The sequence below is a fragment of the Varroa jacobsoni genome, unplaced genomic scaffold (genome assembly GCF_002532875.2).
Source record: "Varroa jacobsoni isolate VJ856 unplaced genomic scaffold, vjacob_1.0 scaffold_568, whole genome shotgun sequence".
In the NCBI taxonomy this organism is placed as follows: domain Eukaryota; kingdom Metazoa; phylum Arthropoda; class Arachnida; order Mesostigmata; family Varroidae; genus Varroa; species Varroa jacobsoni.
This window is the reverse complement of record NW_019213470.1, coordinates 489,045-510,842: the sequence shown is the minus strand read 5'-3', so window position 1 is coordinate 510,842 and position 21,798 is coordinate 489,045. Positions and strand designations below refer to the sequence as shown.

The window sequence follows — 21,798 nt, the reverse complement described above, 5'->3', positions numbered from 1 at the left end:
TATTAATGGCCATTTCGTCGCCGTCGTTGTTTGCTACCCCTTGCTATCGTCGTGTTTGGTTCGTGTTCGGCCGAGTTCGATCATTTGTCGTTGTTTTGTTTTGTCGATCCAATGTCTCTTCACAGCTTCTTCTTCGTTTTCATAGTAGTCGGTCGCAAACTGCCCGATGCGAAGGACTGCGATATGACGCTGACGTGCGGGAAAAAGTGAGAGTTTGTCGTCTTCGCTCGTCGTTGTGGTTGCGTGAGTCGCTCCTGTCTTCCGGTCAGCGAGCATGACTTGCAAGGCACGGTAAGTTGGATCATTGGCTCGCTTACTGAATCGCCTATGGAAAAAGCGGCATAACCGTGGCTAGTGGCCGGCCACGAATAATTGTATTAGACTACAAAGAATCACATTGTTATTATAAGCTGCTTGTCTGGCAAAAGGCCTTCTTATTTGTTATTTACTCTTGTTCCTTGGAGCGTGTTGGTAACGTGCGCGAACGAGAGAGGAGCGCGTGAAATCCGTCGAAAAATAGCATAGTGCGAAGGAGCAAACTTCATTGGACCAATTTCATCATCGATATTGACGATTTCTACCGACGACATCAGGGCTTATGAGTCATTTATGCCACAGCTTTTCGGCGTGATTCGAGGTTTGATCTTCGTTATAAAGTGTTATTTTGTGGATGGAAAGCATTTATTGAAAATTGTGGCCAGCCGGTAACACTCTCTTCCCATCCTCTTATAATAATATTCATCAGCGTTTTTCACTAAAGTGCTATAAAGTGTTCGCCACTGCTTTCTACTACAAATATTACAGTTATTGCCTCTGATTACGCTGAGAGCACTCGATATATCAGTAATACTTCGACCTCTGATTTGATGTGATAAAGTTGACATGCAAGTTACTGCGTTTAAGTTATGACACACTCCTATTTTTTTCGTCTTCTTAGCCCATTACCATTCTGTAGTTTATGTTCATCCCCTAATCTAATGGTGCCGGTTTACCTGTGTACGTCTGATCGTCGGACATAACCGGATACAACGTTATTAGTGTTCATCATGTGAAGGAAAAATGTTTGTTATGAATTCTGGATCCATAACTACCTCAACTTTTACCAACGCCAACAACAGCTATAATTAGCGAGTTGTAAAAAAAAGGCCGAATTTCGTGTCCTTTGTCATCTGCTCACAATCCAGCACACATCGATTCACCGTTTCGTTTCAAAAGACTTAATTGTTAATCGTGATCTGACGCTCGATAAAACCTGTGACGCTCGCTTTACTTTGTTTGTCACCGCGGCGCCGCAAGTTAGTAGCGCGCTATTCCGCCTCGCTAGAGGTCAGGGCGCTCTAGACGCCCTTCATTGAAGCGACTCCGGTGAGTACCAATCCACTCATAGTAGAAATAGTAGAATGACGAACCCGCTCCTTTTCCCTTTGTATATGAGTATGGGTTATTTTCTCAGTGTCCATCTACGAGTGAGACTGATGCGAAAGCCCCAGATCCACACTGTCACGGTGGAGCAAACAGCTGACGGCGTGCCAACTTTCCTATAGTATGTAATGTAAGGTAACCCTATGGAGGCGTGGGTGTTGTTATGTCGATCAGACGATACCATAGTGCTCCTTCCGACACCGCTACTTCGCACTGCTCGCACACAGCTTGCTACAATATGCATCATTTTCTGGCGGCGGAAAAGGCGAGGAGGGGCAAAAGGCAGGGAAGTGTACTCCTGTCTGTTTATCCGCTCCATGCGAAAAACTTAGAAATCGAAAGAAAGCCAGTCTTCGCCGTTTCTGCACCCATGATTACTGCTGTTGTCGTCGTCGCAGCTCGAGCAATGTTAGACAATGAAACCAACCTCGTTTGTAAATGGCATTTACAGCAATAACAACTGTAATGGTAAGTTAGAGGAGCTCTGTTCATTTGGTGATCTCCTGCTTGTTGTCTTTCGCCTTCCACTCATTGCGTCTATAGAAGTTGCGTTCATAGGAAGGACGAAATATTTGATAGAAAACGAGAACAATCCTCCTTGGACGGTTTATCTGCAGCTCTGCTGGTTTTTGCTTATTTTTTTGTCCATGGTTCTAATGCCGCTAGCGGATTAAGTAACCAATCAGTGCTAATCATCATGGGTCTTCGAGGGCAGGAATGAACGCCGGAAGATGCCCCCACGTTACCACAGACAGACAAGGGGACAACAAATCGGGAAACAGCAGCAGTAGCAGCAATCGCTGATTTCGGCCACTACGGCTTTCGAACACGATGCTAGAGCTGTTAGTCCTTTTAGCTGCGTAGTAGTCGAAATTATCATAACTTAGAAAAAGAATTGCCACCCTTGTTCTTTGTCCCCCATATTCCGTGTGCTTTTTTTATTAGAGAAGTCTACTGATAGAAACACAATCACCGAGTCGCGTGGGGATCTCTGTACGACGACGCTTTGCCATAGAATAGCATGTGAACGCATCCGGGACGAGTGCGAGTGCGTCAATTCGTCTATCAACCCACAGATTGTACACAGACGAACCATTGAAATGCGCTTGAACCGTTTCCTCTGAACGAGCAACCCTTATCAAGGTTAATTATGCTAATGTGTACGACCTCACAACCCCTTCGGAGAAACCATCGTTTCAGAAGGTCCTGGCCCACAAATAAGGGGGATGTCCAGCAACCCCGTACGCTGGCTAACGGCCCATTGGGCAAGTTGGTAAGCTGGTGACTGCTGGATTATTTTATGATTAGTAATTCACAATGGTGAAATGTCATAAGGACGCAGATAGAAAAGGTAGCGGTACATATATTCATAGCACGCCTAATCAGGAGTCTTTTTGTGCTTAACGGGAGGGCTATGCCAAGCAGATTTTAGCGTTTTATTTTGCGATTTTTTATTTTTAAAAAGCCAGTATTTTACCACGTTATGTAATACTATGATTAATCGTATGGTGGAATCCATTGTTTCACGAGCATAATTATGTCATTTAGCTAAATTACGCTCACAGAAAGGTGTATACAAATAGCACTTAACATGGACCAGCACAGCAAAGCTTGTATTTTGAAAATAAGATTCTAAATGTTGCACCTATCGTTCAATCCGTTCAAAGATGATCCACTTAAATGTGTTATTTGCATCTTCTTCTCGTTTTTGTTTTCCCTTGCCAGTCTTTTTCCCTCTTTGTTATAGCAGAATAAGAAACGCTTGCCTTAACCCGCGTACGCCCAAAGCCAGCCAACACGCTTAATATTTCAACCTTCATCGACAGCATTCGCGGTTACTGTAAATGTAGCTTCGACCTCGCCTATTTCATCTTGCCCTCGTCGGCATCGTTGATCGCTGACGATGCTCCAACACGTTAGTAAAAAGTGTACAGCGTCATTTCTAGATGAATTCTACCTGGCTCTTTGCTAAATCAATCGTTCAGCCAACAGGGTGGCTCAGTGGCTTCATGCGAACTGATGGTACAGCTGCTGCTGTTACAGCAAGAGGCCAGTATCGGAAACGCGCGCGACGAAGCGAATCCATGCGCGCGTCGACCTCTTGAAGGCTTTCGTGCTTGCAACCTGATTTATCCCGATCGGCTAGAACTGAACCCAGAGTCCGTTTTTGCACTCTCCCCGTTTGCTCTCCCCTTCTCGATTCCTGTTGATGGCTCACACGGCCCTGCTATTTATCTGGACTTCGCGATAAAACTCGGTGGCCTGGACTGGTTACCAAGACTACTAGCGACACCAAGCGGTGTTCGCTGTCAAAGCCTAGTCCGACTAGTATTGCTACTATTATAAAACTGCTGCAGCAATAACAGAGGTAGCGGTTCATTAATTCGAGTAATGGAAAAGCGCTGGGGCAAAAACAGCAGCGGCAGCTATCGCCTCTGAAATCTCGTCGGCAACATTTTCTTGTAGCCGCGTGAATCTTTTGTCGGCCTTTCAACTTGCGACTATTTGATGGCGTTGCTTGTACCTGCATTAAGGTAGCTAACACAGTTTCAGTTTAGAGAAGGCCTCAAGGCGCCTCAGCGTCAGCCTAGGAGCGAGTATCCGAGTGATAGCTTCCGTTCAAAACGATGACTGGGAAGTGATGAAGTCTTATCTCACGTGACACGAGGTACGGGCAGCTGAACACTCTTTGATTCGGTTAAAAAAATCGGGCATAAGATATTTTTTATTTGGGATAGCGTTTGGTCATTATAGCTCTAATTCAGTCTTATCCAATTGAACTACGTAATGCTGTTCGACTTGAGATATTAAAGCGTGACGCTCGTAGTAGCTTAGGTACATACGGAGAAGAAATATTTATAAGACGCAAATTTACTAAACGTCCTGTAAGCCGAAGGTAATATTAGGTATACACAAGAATTGTTCTAGTGCTTATTGATTCAGAAGGTTGATAAATCGAATAGCGTTGATACATCAGACTACGCTTAGTACATTATACACCAGATCACACTCGAGACAGCTTTTTTTGGGTCTGTCAGCTTCCGTAACACCTTCTCGAGCGGTAAATCAATAAGCTTTCTTGAACACGTCGAAAAGAGAAGTTTAGGCCTAATATTTGTGTTTGTACGACATCAATTTTGAGGCGTCGTCATGAATATAATAGCGTCGAAGATTTGATCCAAACATTTGCCCCATCTCCTCAAGCCGCTGTACACAGGTGTGCGATGTAGAGAGTTTGCTCTTCTTTCAAGACAAACTTGTTTTAGTTTCCCAGCAAATCATGAATTTCATTCGTCACGTTCAATCCTAAAGCCTGGTTTTGTCTGTGACTCGCTAAGCGGTATTAGAGATGACAAGGGCTAAGTATATGGGTTGCTTGCTTGTGCCAGCCGTACCATTAACCGGGCCATAATCTGCACAAGGTCGTCGAGAAATAGAGCATGCCGAGCGGCATCGAGCATACAAAGCAGGAAGCAACGCCCGCTCGCGGAGCAGACGGTGCTCTGATTGCGGTCTAGCAAGAAGGAGAGAAAGGCATAACAAGAATTGAGAGCTGCAGAGAGGTTGATCATTCTGTATCGTCTCGCAGCATAACCAGTAGCAACATTGGTAAAACTTGCGGCAGCACTAACTATCAATGGGAGTCTTCATTTTCACTGTCGGATTCTACTCGTCGGAGTCAGATTAGTTTAGTGGACGAGAACGTTGCCGCTTCATTTTAACTGGTTTACAACTACCTCTTCAAAACTGCTGTCTAACGTTTTGGCATAGTAAGCTTAACGCCGCTGCTAATCCTGCTTCTCAGACTAGTCACGCGCACCCTCGTAATCGAAGAGAAAAAATTTTTGGTCCACAATCTGATATTCCTTATCATCGTGCTTTGTGAATTATAAAAGGCCGGACGTTGGTGGTTCACTGTGCTTTCAGCAGTGACATCGTTTTTGGAAACTTCGCCACTGGCAACATCGTCATAATAATGAAACATAACATTTTTGCCACCCTAAACGAGACGACGATCGCCTTTTTACGCATTGGAATGCCAGTCTATTCAGCTCTGGTGCTCCTTTAGTCCTGCTGCTCTCTACTGCTCGATGGGCAAATATACCCGCCAATAAAGATCCGAACAGGTTGCAACAGACGAACCGCCTGTTTATTTTTCTACGAAGGTAACGCTGACCGTGAAACGTGCGCGTTACATTGTGGACAAAAGAGAGGACAAGGTAGGACCATCAAAAGCTGGCAGTGATCAGACACAGACGAGATCTGCAGTAACACAGCTATTTTCAGCAGGCTTTAATGCTCAAGAATAGAACAGGTAACAGGGCGGTAAGAAAGTGGTGGCTTTAACGGATAAAGAAATGCATCTGCACGAAGTATAATTAAGTGGCTGGACCTAGTATGTTTTACGAATCCGAAGTAATTTGTGTTCCGGATGAACTTCTTCAATCAAGGAAACGTTTTGCGCTTTTCTGAGCCTCATTACCCACGATGACACTGACTTCACAGGCCTGCAGGCTTTCGGGCCTTTAAACCTGCCTCGAGTATTCTCTCTTTTTCATGAAGAATAATCGTTTGACATAATGCTACAACGTAGCAGGGCTAAGCAGGCCCAACAGGCCAGCCGGCAGCACCCGACGTCATAGTCCGCACCCAGTTGTCAGTGCCCCATTTATGGAATTTTAGTACAGAGAAGGTCCTCTCTTATTCGGAAAAAGGGATAGCGTGAATTGAGATCTCGTACGTCGAGGCGTCCGTCTGTCTATCCGTTCATTACACGTACGTTGCAAAGGCCGCTGGTCCAGCTTTATCCACGATGGCGGCATTTTTCTATTTAGAGCACTGGTGAATTGGAGGTCACGCTCGCCGACAAATGGTTCAGTTGCATGTCTTTGAATGTCTCTTTTTGAAGATATGGAGGGGAAATCGGCAGCGATTACGACGTAGATAGATATCTAGACCTAAGTTGCTTTGGAGCGTGCGTACGTATCAATATATTAGTCTTTGTTTGTTATATCGCGCATAATCGTTGTATGTGATCTGAGGTCCTTAGGACAAGGTGATCTGATTACTCTTGCAGGTCGCTGGACAACTGGAACTACTATCGGAAGGTGATCTATTTGCGTGTATGAACTATGAGCTCAGCCACTTCCAATATGTCGGTCTCAAACTGCACACGTTTGTGAAACATGCTTCGTCATTTAGGCGATCTCCTTCGGCTGTCTGCATGATCTAAAAATGAAATATTTGATCAGTAGATAAGACGATTTTCCACGCAATATTGTAATGGTATGCTAACTACCCCTTTGCTAAAGTGGGAAACATAAAAAAGCTGCTGGCGTGGCTAAATTATATAGGACCGAATACTGACGTCTCCGTGCAGTGCACGTCAAGTAATACCGTACAGCGGCTCCAGTTATTGTGACAAATAAGAAGCTAGAATTCTTTAATATGTTCTCAGTATTAGCTAGTTTAGCAGTAGCTGCTTCTTCTTGAAGAGCCTTATGAGCATAGATCCACTTATTTGAAACTTTATTATAAAGAAGGATAAAAGAGGCCTGAAAGGTCGGACCGAAGGTCTGAGACCTGACGTGCACGGTACTGGCACCGTACTCTCAGAGTAATCGTTTTGGCAAAATAAAACATTTTCAAACAGTATTTCGGCTGCATTGACATAAATGAATAAATGCATTTATCAGCAATGAATGATCATATAGACAGACGTTCTTGCTCGCTGCTTTCTGTCGTCTAGTATATATTGATCGATGTGTACGCACCTAGTTATAAATGTCAATTTTTCTAGCCTTGGCTGATAGAGAGATCGAACGCTATTGTATTTAGTGTTTACATAGTACCTTGCAGGTGAATAGCACATGTTTGCTATTCATTACAATGGGTCATTGTACAATATAACCCGAATATCTTTTTATCAGTGACTGGAAAAAATGCCTGAGCAAAATTATTCATTCTAGAGAATATATATTACCCAGACTTTTAGAAAACAAAACTGATAGGGTGAAACAGACAGCTATGCCCTTATCTAAAACTGCAACTATTTCCGCAAATTTGGCGCGGCTCATGTTTATTGCCTACCAGCGTACCTGTATACTATAAATGTGTGGCAGGTTTCCTAGTGGGGCAGCCACACGATACGGGCAAATTTAGGTACAGGAAGAACTGCGCACCTACTAGTGGTTATTTTGCTATTAGCCTTCTCGATATCCTTGAACCTCTTCTCTTGGCATCGTCGCCGTCAGGCAGCAACGCGACATCCGACCGACATGGTGGAATAGCCGAAAAACGTTATTCCTTTTTCTCGACGGGCTAGTCGGACCTGGCTGACTTTTTCAGCGTTGCCCAACAGGCCACCAGCTTCCGGTCACTGCCGGTTTTGGCCGGTCAGCGCAGCAGCATAACAAGCGGGTGCCTAATATACGAGAATAGAAAAAAAACGGCGTCATAGAAAGTGAAAACAGAGCAAAGAAAAAACAAAGCGTTGATCGGGGCTTCTGACTTCGCTTGCCTGTTTTTCGGAGCTTTTTCGTCCCTGCTATTTCTATGGTAATAGTGTCGCGCATAGTCCCCGTCTTAGCAAACCAGATGCTCATTTAACCAGCGTCCGTTCAATCAAGTACAGAATTAAAAGCTAAGAAGAAAGGTAGTTCGTTACAGTGTTTACACACGATACTTTTCCAAGTGACAGATAGGACCAATGAGGTGCTGCAATATCCATGTCTAAAGGTTCTTTCTCCACACGTTGAACTTCCATGTTCAATGTTCCTGCCATACGCAAATTTTGAGTTATCCGTGCCGATCAGCGCAGCCGTCGTGATGGTTTGAAGTTCTACAGGGCACAAACAGAGAAGTCTCAGCCTTGGCTACTAGTTTTTTTAAAGTAGATTTAAAAATCCCTCGTCTGGCGATTGCTATTTCTCATTTATGTGTTTTTCCTTTTTCATCTTTGCCCTGCTGGGGCACTTTTCCGAACACCCGCAAGGTCCATTTTATACAAGCCAGTTAGGTTGAGTGCTGTTACCTCACGACCGCCAGTAGCAATGACAATGTGTAGATCGGCGATTGTCCGACTTTCCGGCTTAGCAAAGCATATACCCAGAAGCTGGGTAGAAGAGGCAGAGCTGGAAGAGGAAAAATTTGTTCTTTTGTAACTATAAACTTGGGTCTATATCAGTAGTTCCGGAAGCTAATCGAAGGTGGGGCCGTTACGATTTGGAACCATAGAGTACAAGCGGGAGCTACAGTAGAGGCGACGTCTTTACGTTTCTTTCTTTACTTTTGCCGCCACGTGATAGGGCTGAGCCTTCTATTCGGGTAAAAGGAGGATCGTCACAATAGATGGAGGCCACTCATAGTGGCAGTAATAGCGGTAATAGTAACAATGAAATTATCCACAGGGGAAAAAAAACTCTCAAGAACCTATCGCTCAAGAGAAAAAAGCTTTTTTTCCGAACGAAGAAGGCTTCACTCTTTGCGAGTGAAGGAAAACCCTTTTATATCCCATCCATGCTATGAAATCCTACTCGTTCCTTATGTGTAGAAGAAAAAGCATTGCATTTCGATGGGAAAGCAACATGTAGACAGCCGTACGTCCTTGTATTTGTTGCCGTTCCCCTGCGTTTTTTCCATGCTTCTCTATTTTTCTGTTACATGATACTGGAAACTCCCGATAACAGACACGCTGCTCATTCGCACCATGGGACAAAATCATAACTGGCATATTTTCTGCGCCTCTTAGAGTCTAATAGCAATGCAGTTCCGTTGAACACGTCTGCATTATGCAGTTCTGTGAAGTGCATCTAAAATAAACTTACAAAAAGAGATTCCAGCGTCGGCACCTAGAAGGGTCCTACGCGATCTCGTCGGGGGTGTCGTGTCGGCAGCTTAGCATTTTCCGATCATAATATTACAAACGTTACAGAAGCTGTCGCACTATATAACAGCTGTTGCACCTTGTGCTTCACGTTATTACCTGCAATTCGTCTTTGGAGACGTGTTTGCTGGCTTCCTCGTCTTCGGTCTTGTTTAAGGCAGACGGCGTAGTCGCTACGCAGAATACACTACCTTATAAAAATCTAGTGACGCTTTCTTGACTCATACATCCATGGTTGTATGCCCACAGCTAGATACGCTCACGAGGCCATACAAAAAGTCGAAAGCTATTCTTCAATAAGTTATATTTTATGCGATTTTTCCTCATATCCTTTTGCTGAAGATTTTTTGGTACAAAGCACGCTTCCTGTGCGGGAAACGTTTTTACCAAGTGCATGTGGCCAACTCTATTCACACAGTGGTTACGTTGCCAACTTTGAACAGCTGTACTATGGATAGGACACAAAATGGCCGTAGATGAAGCGGTGTCAAAGTGTCTTATTGCCTACGACGGCAGCCGTTTGAGTATATGTGTACATGGAATCGTAAATATTTGACTTGTCAACGCGTACCACATCAGTACCACTCTAAATAATTATTGTTGTATTCTCATATAGAAAATATTAAAACTACAAAGGCACAAAATAATTATCTATGGAGCTTCCCCTGTGTCGTCCCGAGATATATTTGACTCGAAACAACGTAATTGCCACCCTATTCAGGTAATCGTATAGTATATGAAATAAAAGCGTACATATGTTTCTATTGCTTTATTCAGCTTTAGCTAGCTAGCTAACCCAGGAAACCTGTAGACCGAGAAGATGGTTACCGCATCGAGATGACAGCCTCGTCTGCATTTCGTGTCTTTTCTTCGCTTGCGCAGTGGAGGTTCCGTAGAGGTATGGCAGTGTAGCAAAAATATTTGCCATTGCTTGGGTCAGGCATCGGGCGCAAAGATTTGCTGTACTTAGTAAGGATCGCCGGTTCAGTTGGAGCAAACCGTAGACAACTTTAAGTAAATATAGCATCGATTTGAAGGCGTGAGTAGGACTGTTGGACGATGCGTGGCAAACTCTCGTTCGTAAGAACGCACGAAAGTAGACAAAACAATGATCTGCATAACAGTACACGAGAGACCGTCTATTATTGAACAAAAGCGATTAAAAAACCGAACGATCTACTTCCGGTTGGGGTAGTGCGTTGTTTTAATTTCCTGCATATTGCTTCCGATCTCCAACTATCGAGACTACTATAAAAACTGTATAGTCTTTATGGAGCTATCGGGAACCGGCAGTTGTTATTTCAATGTATTAGAAGAATAATAATACAATTATCGTTATCAATACAATAGACGAGCGTTAGCAGTAGCCAGCACGTCTCGTCTACCCGAGGTCTTTCAAAAATGATGGCATTTTTCATCGTTTAGATAGACAATTATAACTGTCTCTTCACTAGATTTCAGTAAAGCAATCTCTTCTCTTTTCTCGAATCATTCTCGACTAACGCAGAAGGGTTAGCCTCATTTTAACCAGCAGCCATACCCCAGCAAAAGGTCAAAGTCAAGCCCTGACTTCGTCCAGTCGGTCTGCTGTTGGAACTGAGTTTATTTTTGCGAAATTATTTTTTGGGACGAAGAGCAAATGGTCGAAAATTTTGAAGCGAAATTTAGAGTAAGCAAAAACAAAGAGGACGCCATAACAGCAGCCGCGCTGACCCACAGATGACTAGAAGCGTATAAGAAGTAGGTAGAAGTGGATACCCTCCGGATCCTCTTCGGCCAGTGTAGTACGATAGTGATAGCCAGCAAGCCGATGTCGCCCGCAACCCCTTGTTTTTCTCTCTGTACAAACGCGCAGCACAAGAGGATTTCTTAGTGATGGAAGCAAGACCGTCCTCAAGGCAGTGGTCGCTGGTCTTAACCCCCAGTATTAAGCAATCCCTTGGTAGTGCTATTAGACAGAGACCGGTTTTTGCAGATGCCTTCGTCGCTATTTACTAGTTAGATTGCTTTCCTTTTAAGCCTCACGTTTTTATTCCGTATTGACAAAGATGCCATTTCATAGGATTTCTCAAGGTCCCACCATCTACATATATTGTTGAATCCCGCAAGCGGACTCGTTAGACGACCTTGTGCCACTACTTCGCTTTTGTGTCTGTACCTTTGTTATACATGTTGTTTTGTTGCTCAAAGTCGATGGCTGAGAGCAGGAAAGGCCAACGTGGTCCAACAAAGAAAAAAGGAAACCTTTTTGGTAGTTTATGCTACAAGATCTTTGAGGAAGCAATATTTTTATTACGTTTTCTCAAGGGAAAATGCACTTGTTAACGTTGACCAAAACTGATCACCTGTTTTTTTTTGACGCTGATCATTACCCACAGTCGCTCACTCTTTCCTAATTCAATAGATGTTCTCTAGCTCACGATGTTTCGGCACTAAGGTTTTGCATGTCGTCAGTTAGAGTTTGGTCGTCAAGACTAGTTCTTTTTTCTCCTTTCAGTTTACACTATTAGATTATTGACAGAACTGACGTTAAGCCCTCTGTCTGTTTCTGCTTCCGATCGTCCCGGATCTTTCACTAACTCATGAAGATACAAATAGGTCCACTACCGCTGCGCAGCATTTGCCTTTGTTCGCGATCTATTCTTTATCCAGAATCCTACTATTGCGTGCGCTATAGCTATCGCCATTGGCAGCACGAACGTTTCGACTAGCCGCCTAGATGAAAGATTACACTACCTACAAAGAGTAACTGGGCTCTCGACTTCTGCTGCTATTGTGAACTTAAACCTTTGTCTATTTTTCCTATTTCTGTACCCCGCAGTATCACTCTCTTTCTTTGTCTTACTTACCGTCTCGGTTCACTTTTCCTTGGAACCCCTTTGCCTTCTATAGAATCGCCAGGATTGCTCCGTTTGCAATGGCATTAACAGCTCGACTCCATCAATGAATCAGGCACAGTAGAAAACAACTCGGCTATACTGTGCAGAACACAAGGCCGACGGCACACATCTGTAAAAAAAAAGAATGACAATAGTGAAAAGCAAGATCAAGCCAAACCCGAGTTGAACTGCGGTCCGCGTAAAAAGATACATTTGCTATGTATGTCCTGGGAGGCATCTGCGGAAGAAGCCTGCTTGGTGGTCGGGTAAAATAAGACGGGGTAATGAATAGAGTGATGCAGCGTGACCGCTGCGAAAAGATGCTTTTCTACAGCGGTCACGTTAAATATCCGCCAGGCCGCCAGTCAGTCAGTAACACACAAAGCCCAAGCTAGGAAATAATATAGCAAGACTTGAGGCCCCTCATCTGCCCTCTCCGCCCGAAGTCGTGGAGTTCGCATAAGAGCCTATTCAATGGAGCTAAACGGATGGGCTTAAAACGGCTAAGCCTGTACCAAATATTTTTGTGTAAAGATCAGGTAAGCGACTTTATAAGGCCCAGAGCACCACAGAATACTATAAGGCTCAGAGCAAACGACAGTTTACGAGAAAACGAAGGAGAGATGACAAATAAATGGTTTCGATCGTCCACTAGTAAAGGTAAGGCGTGCGCACTTGCTACGGGCACTGTCGTTGTCATCGCTTAGGAAACAACAGCCGAAGAGAAAATTCAGGGACACTAACGTAAAAAGTTGCGTGGTACCTGTAGGGGATGGAAGAACCGTGTGCTTTACATACAGCTAGCGAGGCACCTATCGACGCAAGAGCAGGTTTATAGCGTCAGCTGGCAACCTTATTTTGGAGCGAACATATCACTTGCGTAGAGAGAAGATAACATTACTGAAGTGAAAACGCAAACTGCAGTTCAAGGTCCCTGCCCATGATGACGATATGGTTGTGTTCTTAAGACGACAACTTTCTTAATTACAGCAAAGAGACTCTACATCTTCGGCCAGATAATACAGACATTCAGTATATGTACAATATTCCACCTACCGACTTTTGAGCCCATCCTTTCCCCTACCCTGAGCTTCATCAGGCTTACCTACTTACAACTACAGATTCTATTGGGGGACAGACACAGCGTCGTGCACCCTAATCGTGTACTTTAATCGAACATGCAGCAGAACGCACAGTATTTTCGACGCGTATGCTAGATGGTAGCTGCCCTGGAAGCGACAGTTAGAAGCGTACACAAACGAAATTAGATGCCTGCTTTACTTGGGTACCTTCAATATGATGATGATTAGTATTTTTTTAAAGGTGTTTTTGCTAAACGTTTCGTCATTCTGAGCTTCTTTGCATCGGTTTCGTCGGCATTCAATCGCGCCCGTAATAACCGTACCGTGTCTCCTGTTCTTACGGAACGATGTCAAGGAAGTTTTTAATGATAGATCATGCCAGGTCGAGTTGTTTTCTGCATATCGGAGTGTTTCGATCGTTGCGGTTACCAATAGCGAGTAACTCTCATTGGTACAATTACTGACTTACCTTTGCTAGCTAGGTGCCTTATTGGCACACAGGAAAAGAGGCGGAAATTGAATGCGTTGAGGTTCGCTACTGTATGGGTTTACCTTTAGTAGCTCCACCCTTCGATCGGATACTGCTAATGGGGTGAGGCGACAATAGCGGAATAGATGTCCATTTAGTCTCGGTGTGTAAGACGAACGTTTAATCATTGGGTGCGTTTAGTGGTCGGCAGGTGCATCCGTAACCGGTCCCCTTATCGACCCGCTTTGACAGCAGACTCTATCTGGCATCAGGGAATGACAGATGCCTTGATAATTTGAGCTAGTGCAGTTAATCAACCTAGACTAGTCTCTATTTTATTCTCCTTGACATAGCCGGAAAACATCAAATAATAGCAAGACGCAGCTGTTGACCTATTCCCCAACAAAATATCGGACGATCATCTTTGGGATGACCGGTTAGACCGTTATTCGATTGAGTAACTGAATTGAGTAAGTAAACGAAACAACGTCAGTCTCACGGTAGTTAGCTTTGGTCCTGTCGTCTGTACAAACAAAAGCGACTATTTATAGTCGTTGTGTGCTGAAGAAAAACTAGCGGCGCGCCTCTATTATTATATCACTATTTGCATTACGTTTGCGATTGCAGTTGATGTACCTGTATGTCTATGTTGGAAGCATTTATCCAATATAAACTTGGCCGAACGTCGTTCTAGCTAGGCTGGCTGCTCTCGACTCCGGTAAAGGCCTTCATCTCAACAGTCGAAGCACGATTACCTCTCTAGTCGAGCGTTAGCAGTGACCGAAGGTACGGCAGTGGTGGCGAGGCAGAAGTTGTACGCTGCAGAAACGTTAGCACTGTACGTTAGACAGCTGGATAGAGCTGTACTGAATACAGAGAAAGAAAGAAAGACCATCTAAAAAAATTCACTTTTAATTAAATTATATACCATCGAAATTTCTCGTGGAACTGAGCTGTTAGAACCTTTAACGTTCCTCCATAGAACTTTTAGTACGAGGCAATAGTATATATAGCCCGCATGGAAGCCTCACGGTCCGTAGTGGTCGGTCAGCGTATTGACCTAATGTTCATCTTTTTTTAGCGAATTAAAGCTCTGGGCAAACCCAAAAGCTTGTACGGTCAAAGAAAACAGGCTGGGAGCTAAAAGGGAAGTAGAAGTGAAGAACGTGTCGACAGTACTCATCGTCCGACCGCTACCGACACATTCTTTGATCTTCAGATAGAAAATGGTAGCTAGTGGTGTCGAAGATAGTAGCACATGCATTATTCATATCGACTCCATGCGTAACTGAAACAGTGGTAGTTTGGATACGTGTGAACTGAATGAACGTTTCCTCGACGACCTCGGATTTACGATTTTCCACCACCGTCCGCTATCGCCTAGAGTTAGAAACCCAAAGCTTAAGTCGCGTAGTAAGTGTGTGACCCATTACCCCTAGCTCGTCGCAGACCATTGACCATCAGCTAACAAATTATTTTTTGAGCGTCTAAATCTGCAAGACTCGAGTGCGCATGTCTGCCAGCCATTTTTGTTAATGCTGAACGAATGCCTGGGTATCAAGTTTTTAAATCAGCGCCGCTTTTAAAGCAGTTTCAGGCACGAGTAACCATGCCCGATTACAAAGACACAGCTAAGCGCACTGGGTTAATAAAACACACGGATAGATAAACGCAGATACACAAATACATACATGGGCAAATTAACTAATACTGCGTAGCAATACGCCGAAAAAAGGATTGCTTCCGCAGGGAACAACGTAACTAAAAAAAATACACTGATTATTCTTCAGCCAGGTAAACGTCATCGCCTCGATATTCTTGTAACAGTCAACCTCACTATGCAGTATTATATCGGAACCAGTATTGTTTGAAAAACATTATGGATCATAACCCTTACAGCCAATCTAAACTTTACAGACTATTACTTTCTCCTTATAGAACAGAGACCTCAATTAATTTATCTAAGTCTGGTACGTTTGAAATCACCGGGTGAGTTTCCTGCACGAAAATGGTGTATTTATTTTCGTTGAGTGCCAAATTATCCAGGTCCAGAGGGTGCTGCTGCTAATTAGATAAAATTTTAAAATAGTTCTTTGTTCGAACGTCCCAGAAAGTCTGTCACTTACATTTCTGGATATATATATATTTGATCCAACTTAATATTATGGCGCCGAGTAGACTGGCACGTGATAATTCCAATACGAGCATTTGCTATATCGATCTATGTGTGACTATTACATTAATAGTATATGCCCCGATAGAACACATATCGCTATGCACGGACTGCACGATTCAAGTTAACCTGTAACAAACTGGTAAGTGTGATATGGGCATCTTTCGCTTTGGACGCTGTACATATCTTGTCGAGGTAAATCATTTGTTACTCACAAAATAAATGCAATTTGCGAACCGTTAGCGACATCTCATGCAAGGTCAACTCGAAATCGGTGATCAGACAGCACTGCCGGTAATAGTAGTAGGTATTCTGGTAGTTACAGGGGCGTATTGGCGCAAAGAATATATATATATATATATATATATAAAATACAATAACGCCAATAAAACTAAACAATTTCTCAGTAAACATAATAATATCTCGATAAGAGGTTTTAACACTATCAGATTATGGCTAGTTGAATTTTAGTGTGCGCTATGCTAAAAGAAAACTCTATACTATATACGAATATGTACGCTTGCAGGAGATAATCGTACATTTATCGATTTACTTTTCCACCTCACGACCAGCCGACACCAAACAGCCCAGTGGAAAAGGCGTACACTATTGAAGCATCAGCACATTTGGCTGAGCATAATAAGTACCATCGCTGGCCAGGCTAGGCCAGACCCAACGGTGCCAAATTCCATAACGCTTATTTACTTTAAGAAGCAGGCACGAACAGAGTTCAGGCAGGCTGTCGGCAAGCAAGCCCAAGTTTGAAACCGGCACGACCTGCTTGTTCCAGTCGGTTGCTTATCTTAGGTTTCGGGGGCTGCTGTCTCACCTGATTCGTCCGTCACTCGTAGAGGATTAGCGGGTAAGCAAAACAAAGAGGAACTTTGTATTTCCCGTTTATGTGCAGTCCTCAGTATGGTCGTTTTTTTCTGTTCTCCTAGGCAACTTCTAGTCGCTGCTCTTCCTTAAATTCCCTTTTCTTTTTTCTCGGTTTTTCCTCTCGATTCACCCATTTGCCTACAGTGTGTCTTTGTCAAATCACGTGAGGCACTCGTCATTCCTCTTGCCTGTCTAGGGGGTTCCTGGTTTCGGCAGCCCATAGTTGTTGGGGTTGTATATCGTATCGTTCTCTGTCGTCCTCTTCTCCCTTTTCGGCTACCAACCCGCCATACATAGTTATGACGATGTTCTTCGCTTACCGGCCTTTCTGCTACCTTTTCATTCCGATGTACAGTCGGCAGTTGTCAACAGAAGATCGCGCGTTGTAAATACCCCCCAGCACGCACACCTATATCCGTTTCTTCATCCATTTTACCCCACCCGTTGGGTTCGGTCATACACAGAGACCAACACTGTCTGATGATCCTTTCTTTACCGGCTGCGATTTTTTCATTATCGACGTTTTCGGGATTTCCTTAGTTGGGTGTTCCTAACTGCTTGCCTTCTTTTACCACTCCTATTCTGATTCACCTTCACATTTCTTTCCTTTTTCACGCCTGTATTCTAAAGCTTGTCAAGATAGCTTAACGAATGATTGGGCAGCATAGTATAACGGATAGGCCACGGTGAAATGGAAATGAAGAGGCGGAGATAATAGCTGCCAGAAGACTATCGAAAGTGACGGGGTTGTGCTGTTATCTTTTGTATGGGGCCTATCCGCTAGCCTGACTCGTACAGCCAATGCGTTCGCAATAATTAAAGTACGACAGTTGCTACCACTCGATAAGAAATAATAGCGTAATAGTCACGGCCACGAGTGGAATCGGATCACAACATGGGTCCGTATAAACATGCACAGTGTCATAACATTAGTGTTTTGGTTAATGAAGGTCGGTTTGATGGAACGGTTACTCCCATGGCCTGACCATTGAGTATGAGAAAAAATAAAAGATAATGTGTGGAAGGTCATTTTATCTGACTGTCTGCAGCGATGGAATGACATATTCTAAATCTCAAACTTCGCAGCGTTTTCCAGCCAGGGCAAGAGCTGCAACGGAAGCAAAGAATAGGATTAGATGGATCACTATGAAAGTTAAATGTTTCTCTGATCCTGACCAATTTAGACGTAACCAGTTTTTCCTCTTAAGGGATTGAAGTTTGCCAACTCAATGAGATCGTCAGCTATGTAATTGTAGAGAGATTAGGTGAATGAAGCGAAGTCTCATAGTTTGTTGGCTTTCTCAGGGCCTCATGGGAATAACATATACGAGGTGTTTTACTGATTGTAAGCAGAAATTATATTCAATCGATTATTTTTACTCCACATTTAAAGCCTATACGATAAAGTTATGTATTATTTGTATCTGCGAGATGAAGTAGGCGATAATGCCGGGAAGTTGAAACCAGAAGACTCCCGATTTGAGTCCGATTGGACCGAAACTGATGCGGCCTTGTATTTGTGAACGTGTTGAGTTAAAATTTAATAATTATGCTTTCATTTACGATGTTCATTATAAAGTCAACAACTTTCGGCAACCAAACAATTTTTCGCTTATCTATAGTTCTTAACATTGTAACCAATACCCCTTATTATTATTATTATTATTATTATATTTTATTATATATATCTATTATGTATTATTATTATAGAATATATTACATTAGACAACGCTAGCCTTTTCAGCCGCTTCGCACCTAGCAGAGCGTTGACGATGCTGCAGTCTTTGTTTCTAATAACTTTAGAACGATAACTGTAAAGCAAACTAGATTTTCTTGAATCTATTACCGACATGAAGTTATTAATTGATAACTTAATAAATCGATATCGATCAGTCATTAATATGTTAGTTGTTTCTCTAAAACGCAAACATGGCGACTCTTTTTTTTCTTTTTTTTTTTTTCTTTTCTTTGCAAATACTCCAAAGAGAATCGAATAGAAATATTCTATGGTTTGCCGAAAGGCAAGTGCAACTAGTTAGTAGAATGTTTCGAAAGGCTGATTTTGAAGGAAAGGATAAAGGAAATTTGGTTTCTAGAAAATTTGATTCGTTCAATTAAATCCAAAAAAAACAGACTTGGCCGTTATTTGATGGTCCGACAAAAAGACATCATGTCTAGTGTAGAATTCATTTCTGATATTTACAATACTATGATTGCTAATTAAAATTGCTCAAGGGTAGAATTTTACTGCCTTATAATTGTGCTTACAGTAACAGAGCTGTCACAGTGGTAAGAAAACTAGTGTATTTAACTTAATGTGCCTAAAGTACCTTGTGCCCATTAAGTTCCCTGCTTTTCAGTTCAGATTTGATCCCATTCTACGAACTTGAGCCGGACAAACTACGGATAACTATATGGCTTGCACATCCTCCAAAGTACTAACTAGGGATCATAGACAATGGAACTTACTTGAGAACACAACTGATAGATAGAAGCACTTATTGACCGCGGCTTTTTATTCGCAGATCACGGGAATAAGCGATACGCTTCTCTAATTGAACAAACGAGGGGCTCAGAGACTCGGCTCTATTTCAGATGGAAACATGTGCCCTATATTTTACATCAATATATTCTCGGATCTATCCATACCAACGTACAATTTTTAACTTCCTCTGAGAATAAGCGATTTGCCCTTTACATCCTGATGACGAGTTGGACACTACTATACTCATTATAATTATATAGAGGATAAAACTTAGCTCGGGTAGGGCTTAAGACTGAAGTAAATACATATTCAACGCTAAGTTGACCTGTTTCATAATTGAGTAACCGGAAAATTAAGTACTGCTTAGCTCATTGGCTGAACAAGCAGTGAGGGATCACAGGATTAAGGCTTATAACGTGATATATTCTTCATTATAAAAAGTGTTTTTGATTGGATGCCTAGTCACTTTCCTTTTTTAAATGTCTTGAGTCATTTTCAATATACTTCGTATATCAGAAAAATCTGGAAAAGTTATAGCATACGAGACGTAATCAGTAACATTCGCTAGATCACCAGGTGAAGGACCTGCGTAACAGAGTCCCTAATTATCAACGCTATCGAAAATTATTACCGAGAGTTTTCAGCATTGTCCGTCCTGTTTCTTTGGACCTTACTCGTTACGTTCTTAAGATGTTACATAAGCAGAGTCGCGACAGTGGGAGCGATCACAACGTCCTTCGATGTTTGGTACCCAACGTCCGTTGAACTCATCTCGTCGTATTCGGTCTTCTCTACGACTTGTACGTCGAAAACGACTTAGAACAAGGCGGCCTTTCTGATTTTTCTACCAATCTTGCCAACACTCCTTCTTCTTCTTATCTGGCCTCATCAGCCTCTTCTGTGTCTCGTTTTCGTTCCCTTAACAGTTCACTCTTAACTGAACCTTCGCTTCGGCACCTGAATTTTCTTCCAGATGTTTGTTGGTAACACGGATTGAACGTATAGTGGCAACGGGCTTGCAACGTAGGCTGTTTGCTATGTTCGATCGTATCCCTTGACACGGCCCGACGCTTTCACGTCGCCTGACTACGACTGACTTTTTTCGAACGGCCACTGGCCTGCCCTTGTGTTTCCGGACTCTGTGTTGCATCTTCTTTGCTTGTGGAAGGACAGCACATGCGGCTGCTCGTCGTTTTTCTAGTCCTAGCGCTGTGTTCGATTATCACGATAAAACGGGTTAAGACGAGGGAAAAGCTAAGGTTAAGAACGAAAAGCCGTACTGTTTTGGATGCATGTAGGGCGTAAAACGTTGGAGAAAGCGCGGATGTGTATTCTACCGCCATGCACGTGCCACGCGCGCGCCTTAGTGAGTCTTCCTTCCATTCCCTGTGTTCCTTTTTGCCCGGCAGTCTCGTGCATTACCACCTTTTTTGCTACCCTTTAAGCAGTGCAGCAGTCTCGCACCTGCCCAAGAACAGCAGTCCCTGCATTGTCTTCACACCAGCGGACAATACAAACATCGGGATGTTAAAATATCGGGCCCTAGAGTGTGGAGATTAGAAAACGCGGAGGCCAAGAGATTCTCTCGCATCGGCTGGCGCATAGACATCAGCCTTGTCTCTTTCGCGCTGCTTCCTCGCGTTTTCGTGAACGACTCGAAGAACGAAGAAAAGTGAGGATATAAGCGATGACCGGGCCCGGATGGCGAGCGACAGGACGTCACGGCATCGGCGCCAGCTTTTGTAGCCGACACTTCGGTCGGACCCATAGTCGTGGTGGTGTCAACTTATTTCTTGAAGAATAACGGGTGCTTGCACTCCGACGCCCCTAACCTTTGCCATCCGCAACGTCTCATGTCGTAATATAAAAACGTATAGGAAACGGCGGCAAGCGAAGATGAGCGCGTATAAAAAAAGATGCATGTAAGCGAAAGAAACGTAGTTTTCACCGTGCTACGGTTCTGTAGCTTAGGAGATCTGTACGTATGTATGTATATATGTAATGATTGCGCGCATTGACGGTTTCTGGATCCTGCTATAAATAGCACGTTAACTAGATTGAACAGTGTAGACTGCAGATAGGTCGCTCGAGAGCACGTTTGACTATTTTTGAAAAATGGCGGGATGACTAAGCGCAGGAGGCGGCCACTGTGATATCGGATCTGGTGCATATTGCTTTTGCTCATCAACTGCATTTACGATATTCCTTTCGCTTCGAATTTCTTCGGCTAAGTAGAACAAAAGATTTTTTCAAGTTAAATAGATCTTTTTTGAGAAACAATTAAAGAGCAATAAACTCTGACTACGCATATCCGCCATTGCCATTTTATCCACGAACCCGATTTTAGTAATGACCCAGCCGCTACTGGTGGAAGCGTCTCATGTACACAATTCGATTTGTTTGGATACGATGTTTGTTAGTATTTAGTGGCTGTAAATACATGTTCGACCAATAAGTAAGCAAGCAGGGTCTTTCGACAGGGGCATAGTCTTTCAGTAAACCGCAATACTGCTGATTACTATCT

General features: G+C 43.2%; 1 protein-coding gene across 1 annotated transcript in view; it reads left to right on the top strand.

Annotated features, from left to right (window-relative positions):
- The first annotated feature begins 299 nt into the window (after nucleotides 1-299).
- Nucleotides 300-21,798, top strand: part of LOC111261555 (uncharacterized) — a 134,960-nt gene continuing 113,461 nt past the window's right edge. The window contains exon 1 of the mRNA XM_022835148.2: nucleotides 300-1,365. The gene's annotated coding sequence lies outside the window, so the exon portion shown is untranslated. The remainder of the gene's footprint in view (nucleotides 1,366-21,798) is intronic.